Here is a 9,604-nt window from a genome sequence, read left to right as displayed (position 1 = left end):
TTAAGGGACCTCAAAGACTATCTACTCTAATAATAATAATAATAATAATAACCAGTTGCTTTTATGCAGCATTTAAAACTTACAAAAGAAATTTATATGTTATCCCATTTGTTCCTCACAGCCCAGTCTATTATTATTATTCCTATTTTACAGGTAAGGAAACTGAGGACCAGAGGGGAAGTGATTTAATCAAGATCACAGAGATCATATATAACAAATTGAGGGATTAGTTCACTGGCCCCTATTCTTGCAACAGCTAAGTAGCACACGGAACAGAGCACTGGACCTGAAGTCAGGAAGATCCCAATTCAAATCCAGCCTGAGACACTATGTGACCCTGTGCAAATCACATAAATTCTATTTTCATCAATGGCAAAAAGAGAATAATAGTACTTAACACTGTATTTTTTCTGAGAATCAAATTAGATATGTGTAAAGCATTTAGCAGTGTGCCTGGCTGATAATCAACAAAATAGAAATATTTATATCTCTTTTCTCCCTTCTTGCCCATCCCTCTCCTTCAAGACAAGACAATACTGTAGAATTGGCCCTACCATTCTCAGGAAGTAATTATATTTTTCCTCTTTTTGGAATAAGAAACCTTGAACTTCTATGAGACATGTGATATGGTCTAGTGCAGAATATATTATGAAAATGAAAGAATAAAGATTTATCACATTTTCATTTGCTTCTTTAGTCAATGCACTTGATCTTTGCCCTAGCTAATAAAACCAAGTCTGAGCTACCTATCCCTCAGCCTATTTGCTGTATTTTACAGAGATAAAAGATGATGTCTATGAGATGCCTCTTTCTGGTCTGTCAAGCCTGCAAGTTCTGTTGGCCTAAATGTGTTCATCTTGCTCTATTCAAACTCACTTCTTGATGATCCACTTACCTTGATGGTATTTTTTTAAAAAGAATTCAGGTATGAAAAATTTCCCAAGACTATGCAACTCAGACTCCTAGCAATTGACATTACAAGAAGCTTTCTCTGTCTGATGGAGATGAAGAATGTATTATAATACACACATCTAAAATTCAGCAGAATTGGAGTCAGCACTGCATTTGCAATCTGAGTTCCATTGCAGCAAGCATTATTTTACTGCATATACAGGAAGTACTCCATTTGCAATGAGAAAGATGCCAGACAGGGAATCTGAGTCAAAGGATGAGACTATTGTCACCTTCCTGTTCCTTTAAGGAGGATTCCTTTTATTCACAATATATGCTGATAAGGATACCCAGTTACCAAGGATATTTCTTTGAATCTCTTATGCATCCAACGTATTTATATGCAGCCAACAGAAAAGCTATACAATCAAAGCCCTGCTGCAGGACTATTATCTGCAATATAATTATCACAGGTGGGTTCAGGAACAGCATGGGAAATTTCTCACTTTTTAAAAAATCACATTCTTATGCTTTTTTTGATACGGATGTTTTTTCCTTGCTAATGTTAGTTTCGTAACTACTGAACAGGCAGAGAGCAAAGTATATTGCACAAGTGTAATTGGGGTGGTGAAATGCTCAATCTGTCACCCATCTTTCCTGCTTAGATTTCAGTGTGAGGTTGTTTTTGGCCATATTTTCCCAGAACAGCTGCAAAGTCCAAGCTTCCCATTGTCCTGGAAAAATAAAGGCCTCATTTAGCTGCTGGTGTAGCCATGGAGTTCAATGTGTGTTTGTTAGTCTAAGGCCTCTGTTCTTTGTGTCAGCCACTAATTCCAGACAGTGCTAAGCATCCCTGTTCCCTGCTAAGCTGTATACAGGGACAGGAGGTCACTGCTGCAGTCTGCCCTCCCATATGAGAAAAAGAGGTGAAAGGCGAATGAGGGAGAAGAAAAATATTTGTGCACAGTTGGGACAGATACTTTCTGACCTGGCTAAAAGCTTCAGCGATTAGCATAAGAGTGCTGCTACTGGCCCTTTAACCAGAGAATGGCTAAGAATGATTTACTGTCAAGAAAGGTCTCAACTATGTAATTTGACAAACACTGCCCCAGAAGGATGCTGATTTTCCTTACCAGGCCCACATTATGCACGGTTTTCATTATCATCAGGAGATATTCAAAATTCTCTGTGAACAGAGGCAGCATCCTGACCTATGGTAGATGAGATCACTGTCCATCGTATCCATGACTACACTGTCAAAGAGATACTGACAAGTAATAGATTCTACTAATTATAATTTTATAACCCAAACATAGTTCCAATTTGCAAAATTCTTCAGAGGATTATTGCATTCAATTTGTTTTTTTCACTGAGTAACCTGGACACTCAACTTCTCTCTTACAAATCCCATCAGAGGAATTGCAATCTCTACCTTCCCAGCCCCCTCATATCAAACTGGCTGACATCCTTCAGACCTTCTTACTGGCTAAATTTTCACACAGTACAACTGCCTTCTAACTGGGAACTTTATCTAACCCATTAATCATATACAATTGTTTCTATGTTACAAAAAATCATTAGTGCCTTTTCTATGATGGGATTTGTTAAAATTTTGGTAAAAACTTGACTCACTTGTCTTCAGGATCAGGAAAAGACTTTCATGATAGACTCAGGAAATGCCACACAGTAGTTAAAAGTGGTAATTACATTAGACACAGACTGCTGATTTCTGGCATTTCACAGTCATAATTCATGGTTCATTCTATGCCAAAGATTCAAGGATCCTTGGTGGAAGATGAACAATGAATGTCAATCCAGATAGTCTCCCTGGGTGCACCTGCATATCGATTTCCATGGAGGTTATTCCTTTTGCACTTAATGTCATACAATGTTTTTGGAAGTAAAGAATAGAAAAATGTGCAAAACCATGGACAGCCTATCACTTCCTCTTCCTTTTTGTACTAGAACTAGATTGCATTGGTCATGAGGATTGTTTAAGATCCTGGCTACCTATCCTACTTTGATAGAAGTTTGGAATTAGAGATAAAGCTTACCACTTTCCATGATGGTTATTTTGGTTCTTTATGGACATTCCAAAATTACCCAGAAATATTTAAAAGATACCCTAGTTATCCTTAATCAAGAACAACCATGCTATAATGGAAAGAACATTTTATTTGGAATGAAAAGATCTGGATTCAAATATATACTAATTACCATCTCTGTTAGTTAGGGAATTCATTTTCTCTTTCTGGGCCTCAATTTCCTTATCTTTAAAATGAGGGAGATAAATAAGATGATCCTCTCTCAGAAGTCCATTTTCTTAAGAATCTTAAACCATAAATTCATTTTTGGTTCTTCCTCCATTAGTACTATAGGAGATATCATTGGGGGTTTCATCCCATTCATCAGAAGGTATGATCAAACGTCATATATAAAGACAACTTTCAGTAAGATCAAAGTTATGTGTTTTTACTAACTCTCTACATGATCTCTCTACTAAAATATTTGAAATTGATAAAAAAAAACATAGAGTTGCCTTTAGGTATGTTGCTCCATATTCCTAAGAATAGGTCTTGGTGGAAAGCTTTTTAAGTTGTAATGATGACGAGGAAGATGATGATGATGAAGATGAAGACAATGATAACAAATCATTATGGCTGACATTTATATAGTATTTATTATGTGTCAGGCACTGTGCTTTGTGATTTTCATCTTATTTGATCCTTACAACAACCTTGGGAAGTAGTTGTTAATATAATTCCCATTTATAGATGAGGAAATTGAATAAAACAGGTTAAATGACTTGCCCAGAGTCACATAACAGCCAGTTAGTGTTCAAGGTGGGATTTGCCCTAATATTTTAAGGACTCCAGGCCTAGCACTTTATCTGCTGTCTCCTCTAGCATAATCACTTCATAATCACTTTGTTTGTAGTCATTTTTCCTAGTGCCTTGTATCCCTTCAAAGTTGGACATAGCAGCATTCATAACATTTAATGCTTAAATAATTTCATATTAGTAATTTCATGTGTCATTCTAGGCCTTCCTAAGTTAATAAATTTTCCATGAGGTTCTAGACTGCCCATAGAAATCTAGCCCTGGTTTCACCCCATGCTTACAATCATCTCCATCACATAATTGTACAAAGTTTCCCTAGACTTATGCTTTTCTTGATGTTTGTAATGATCTTTTTTTACCCCCTCAATAACAATTGAGAAAAAGAAAATAAAAGCAAAGTCTAAAACTAAGAAAAACAATAATTAAAATAAAAGCAAAAAAGGGAAAATCCTTTTCTCTAAAAAGAAGAAAAGATTCAGAGTTGATAGGGAATCATGTAGACCTTTTCATATGGACCCAAATCCTATGGAGTCTAGATGAGTCACCAAAATGTATTTTCAAAAGGTGGACTTGAGTTTTCACTTCTCTGCTCTCCTAACTGCCTTACTAGGGTAGGTAGTGCAGATCTGCTCAAAGAAATCAAACAAACCCAGATGAAATGTCCTGATGCTAAGGCAAGTATTCTGAAGTGATTAGTTGTGAACATGGATGTAGAGGTTTCCTTCCAAACAGATTTGGCACTTAAGATCAATAAGATATGAGACACTGTGTTTTGTTTTATTTTTTAAATCAAATAACTTTAAACGAAGGCTCACCTCTTTATAACCTCATCAAGTTGATCATGGCACTCAATCATCTCTCTCTTACCCCTTAACAGAATCATATAACACATGTCAAAATTATAAGAGAGCTATGAGATGATTAGTATGTTTGGGTTTAATTTAAATGAAGGAAATTTTAGTAAAGTTGTTATGACTATAAACATAAGTCCTCGAAAATCTCTAATCTTTTTACATTTTGCTTAAGAAACTTTCAAATTATAAATTTTAAATATAAAGTTGGGTCTTTATTATATAATTATATATATTATATTTGTATATAAATTGGTTCAAAATAACTATTTTCTTTTTAAAAGGTATTTAATTGGCCTTTAAGTTGTCATTTAAGGTTGTGTGTATGTGCATATATACAAATATGCATATGAGGTGTATTGTTTACAAGGTAGTACAACTGTTACCTGGTATCAGGGATGGCTACATGGTCATGCAACTTAAAAATACAGAAAAATACTTGGATAGGATATTCCCTGGATATGTTGGTGAAATATTAATAAGGTAATAATGTCTTTACATCAGTGGTGTAAAAGAAGAGGAAGAAAATGTGAGAATGAGAGAATATCTTCCTTTCTGGAATGGGGATAGGGATTTTTGGGAGGAGTTTATTATCTAGAAATATACACTAGAACAGTATCTCAAGATATGAAATGAACACAATGAGACATGCTACATTTATATTTTTTGTTGTCTTCATGGATTCATATGGAATGGAAAATCTGACACTTGTGTCTTATTCAGTGAAAGAAAACCAGCATTCATTGTTCCTAGTTGACATGCTGAGGTTTAAAGTATGATCATATTAGTAACAAGAGGAAAAGTGATGCAAACTTAAGATGAACTAACCTGAGGAAGCCCAAAATTCATATCACTCATTTGCTTTTTTCTTAACATCCTTCCGTATCAGAAAAATGTATAGAAAAGAAAACACTATGCAACACCAGATGATTTTTCAGTGGTTTTTTTCACTCCTATTTTACAGAAAATGAAATTCAAAAAAAGAAAATCTAAGTATCACACAAAAGTCTAGTAGAATAACTCAGGTAGGACCTGGCCTCTATCCAACAACATTATTTATTTTTGCAGAACAAAATGATTTGTATATGATTGTTTGATGAGCTGGAAACATAATAATCGTAACCAAAGAAAGCAAAGGAGACTTCGTGGAAAAATTTTTTAAGATGCAAAATTAACTTTTGGAAGATTTGAGAAAGAGCATGATAGAGTGGAAAGAGTCATGGCTTTGGAGTCAAAAGATGAAATGATATCTCCCCACTGACACTAGTGATTTTAGGCAAACCATTTTAGCTTTCTGAGACTCTTGTATTCTCTAAAGTCTATTCCATCTATGAAACACATGATACACTCACAAAAAGATTTTCTGAGCATGATACTTGCAGTAATGATTGAAGGATATGCAAAGTTTGTATATAACAATATAATTGTGGATAAAGCACTGTGACTCTGGGTAAGCCATTTAGTCTATCTCAGACTCAATTTTCTCATCTGTAAACAATGTAAAACAAAACAAATGTGGTGAGCACCAGATGAGATAATATATGTTAAGTGCTTTGCCAACCTTAAGGCACTATGTAAATGTAACAACAATGCTACTCGCAGCTGCCATGGAGGTGTAAGGCCAGTAACACCAGCACACAAGAGAGCTGCTAGCATAGGTTCTTTGATCTGCTTTTCCAAGGAAAGCAACTTTAAGGGGTTTACAATCTCACTGTAATTGAACAATGTGTATCATTCACTTAGTTCAGCAGGAAAAGTCAGCACTCTGAACTTCAGAGAAAGTGCAAACAGAAATTACAAGCAGAAATTATATAAGCACAGAAAATAATACAAATCAGCAGATAGGGCTTCTAACTCTCTGTCCATAACAATACATACATAGTTAGCAGAGAGAGAAGCACCAACATCTGGGTTTTGAAAGTGAAGGAGGGGGTTTCTTAACAGCTACCCAGAGTCTTGTCTGGCCAAATCACAGGAACACTCTTCTAATGAGTGAGTGTCAAAGCAAAATGCTAATCTCAGAGTATATATACATACTTCTTCAGGGTTAGAGGGTGTCACAACCATGTAACTCAAACTCCTGTGATTTAGGCTTTCTTGTGACTTGAGCAGGTCATCAAAGACTCTTGATTCAAACAAAGGCAAGGCTCAATCAAAGGCATTTGATTACCTCAGTGCTGAGAAGCACTCCAAAAGATAAAACAATAAAAAGTCCCATTTTGCTTGCCATTACAGTAAATGATAGCACAAACCTTGGGATTTCAAAGTCTTATTTTAACTCTGTCATTCTCCTCATTGAAACATGCTCCTTTTCTGATATGACTCGATGTGTACTTGACATTTCAGTTGGGAAGAATTTTTTTTTTTTTTTGTAAATCATGTACTAAGATTGTTCAGGTAAATAAAACTCATTCACTCAATAGGCTTTTCCTCCTTAATAACCCTGTATCCTCCTGAATATTTGCTCAGAGTATTCCATGTTTATGATTCTGAATAATTTTATTTACAATGCCCACAAAGTTGTAGCCCCTTCTAGAGTACTCCTCCAATGTGTCACCATATTTTGGAGGTGAACACCATCAAAGCCAGAACTCTGAAAGCATCTAGCAAGCCAGAATGATCCCTTTCAATCATATTATTATTACTGGTGAAACTGGAATCTAACACAGCCAAATGGTGAGATTAATCACAGAACAAACTTTAAGCCAAAAGGGACCTTGGAGGTCATTTAGTTCAATCTTCCTCATTTTAAAGTTGAAAAAACTGAGGCTGAGACATTAAATGGCCCACTCAAGGTCACATACATATTCAGTCTAAGAGTCAATTTCCACCCCATTGAAATGACTTCCAGTTTGGCATGCTTTCCTTTGCACTAAAGTACTAAAACTGTTCCTGCCCAGTGTACTATGACTGTCATATGCAGATCAGGCCAACTAAATTTGTTGATGTTTACTATCAAAAGTTGGTATGTGAAGCACCAATACTCCTCCCTAAGCATGCTGTAACAACAGCTCATTAAATTTTCTGCTAAAATGTAGAAGGACTTTCATCTTTGGGATTGTAGCTGCAATATATTAGCAATCTAATTGTTGAGGGGTATGCCATCACATACTTTATATCTGCACATCAACAGTTCATTTAGTAACCATTTATTAAGAACTAATTGCACAAAATGAAAGTATATACATGATGCAAATTTAGATCAGGGGTTGTTGATTTGAGGACTATAGACCTCTGTGGGGTCTATGAACTTGAACAGCAAAAAAATAAATCTCTATTTTCACTAACTAATAAGGCAAATTTAGCATTTCCTTTCATTTTGTAAAAGGACCCTCACACTTCACCAGAAAGCTAGAAGGGTCTATGTCATGAAAAATGCTAGGTACACTCTAGTTAGCTAATATTGCCAGTTCTCTTGGAGCTTACTATGTAGTATGAAGAAGCCATGTACAGGGTGGGGGGGGGGGGAGCCAAGATGGTGGCTGGAAAGCAGGGACTTGCATGAGCTCCCACCCAGGTCCCTCCAAATGCCTATAAAAAACAGCTCTGAACAAATTCTAGAATGGCAGAACCCACAAAATAGCAGAGGGAAGCAGGGCTCCAGCCCAGGACAGCCTGCATGGTTGCTGGTTAAGGTCAATCACATGGAACTCAGAGCAGAGCCCAGCAGGGGCTGTGCCCGGACCAACCATCACACAGGGCTGGGCAAAACAGGCCCTAGTGCCACGAATCAGTGAGCTGTGGCAGTTACCAGACTTCTCAACCCACAAACACCAAAGACAACAGGGAAGGTTAGTGGGAAAAGCTGCAGGGGACAGAGTAAAAGGAGTTCTCAGTTTGGCCACCACCCCAGAGACAGCGGAGGTGGTACAGCCACAGAACTACAGCTGCAGTTGCCCCTGGCCCCAGGACCAGCTGGTGGGAGGAATTAAGTGGTGGCTCTGAGCAGGAGTGGAGAGCCAGCTTAGATCTGAGTCAGGTCCAGATTGGCATTTCTTGGGGGAGGAGTAGTGCTGGTGTGGCACAGCTTGCTGTGTAGCTCTGAAAAAAACAGTGCAGCCCCTCAAGCTTGGGACAAAGTACTCTTTACCCTTCAAGCAGTCATACGCCAACATAAAACTCAAGGGTCAAGTAAGTTGGCTGAGAATATGGCCAGGCAGCGAAAACGCTATCAGATTCAGACTCAGCCTTTGGAATCTTCCTTTGGTGAGAAAGAAGACCAAAACATACAGCCAGAAAAAGTCAACAAAGTCAAAGAGCCTACATCAAAAGCCTCCAAGAAAAACATGAACTGGTCTCAGGTCATGGAAGAGCACAAAAAGGATTTGGAAAAGCAAGTTAGAGAAGTAGAGGAAATATTGGGAAGAGAAATGAGAGTGATGTGAGAAAACCATGAAAAACAACTCAACCAGTTGCTAAAGAAAAACCAAAAAATTACTGAAGAAAACAACACCTTAAAAAATAGACTAACTCAAATGACAAAACAGCTCCAAAAAGCCAATGAGGAGAAGAATGCCTTGAAAGGCAGAATTACCCAAACGGTAAAGGAGGTCCAAAAGACCACTGAAGAAAATAGCACCTTAAAAATTAGATTGGAGGAAGTAGAAGCTAGTGAATTTATGAGAAATCAAGATATTATATAACAGAACCAAAAAAATGAAAAAATGGAAGACAATGTGAAATATCTCACTGTAAAAACCACTGACCTGGGAAATAGATCCAGGAGAGATCATTTAAAAATTATTGGACTACCTGAAAACAATGATCGAAAAAGAGCCTAGATATCATCTTTCAAGAAACTATCAAGGAGAACGGCCCTGATATTCTAGAGCTAGACGATAAAATACAAATTGAAAGAATTCACCGATTGCCTCCTGAAAAAGATCCCCAAAAGAAAACTCCTAAGAATATTGTTGCCAAATTCCAGAGCTCCCAGATGAAGGAGAAAATACTGCAAGCAGCCAGAAAGAAACAATTTGAGTATTGCGGAAACATAATCAGGATAATAAAAGATCTAGCAAC

The sequence above is a fragment of the Trichosurus vulpecula genome, chromosome 7, assembly GCF_011100635.1.
Source record: "Trichosurus vulpecula isolate mTriVul1 chromosome 7, mTriVul1.pri, whole genome shotgun sequence".
Lineage (NCBI taxonomy): Eukaryota > Metazoa > Chordata > Mammalia > Diprotodontia > Phalangeridae > Trichosurus > Trichosurus vulpecula.
Note: the sequence above shows the minus strand (reverse complement) of the source record.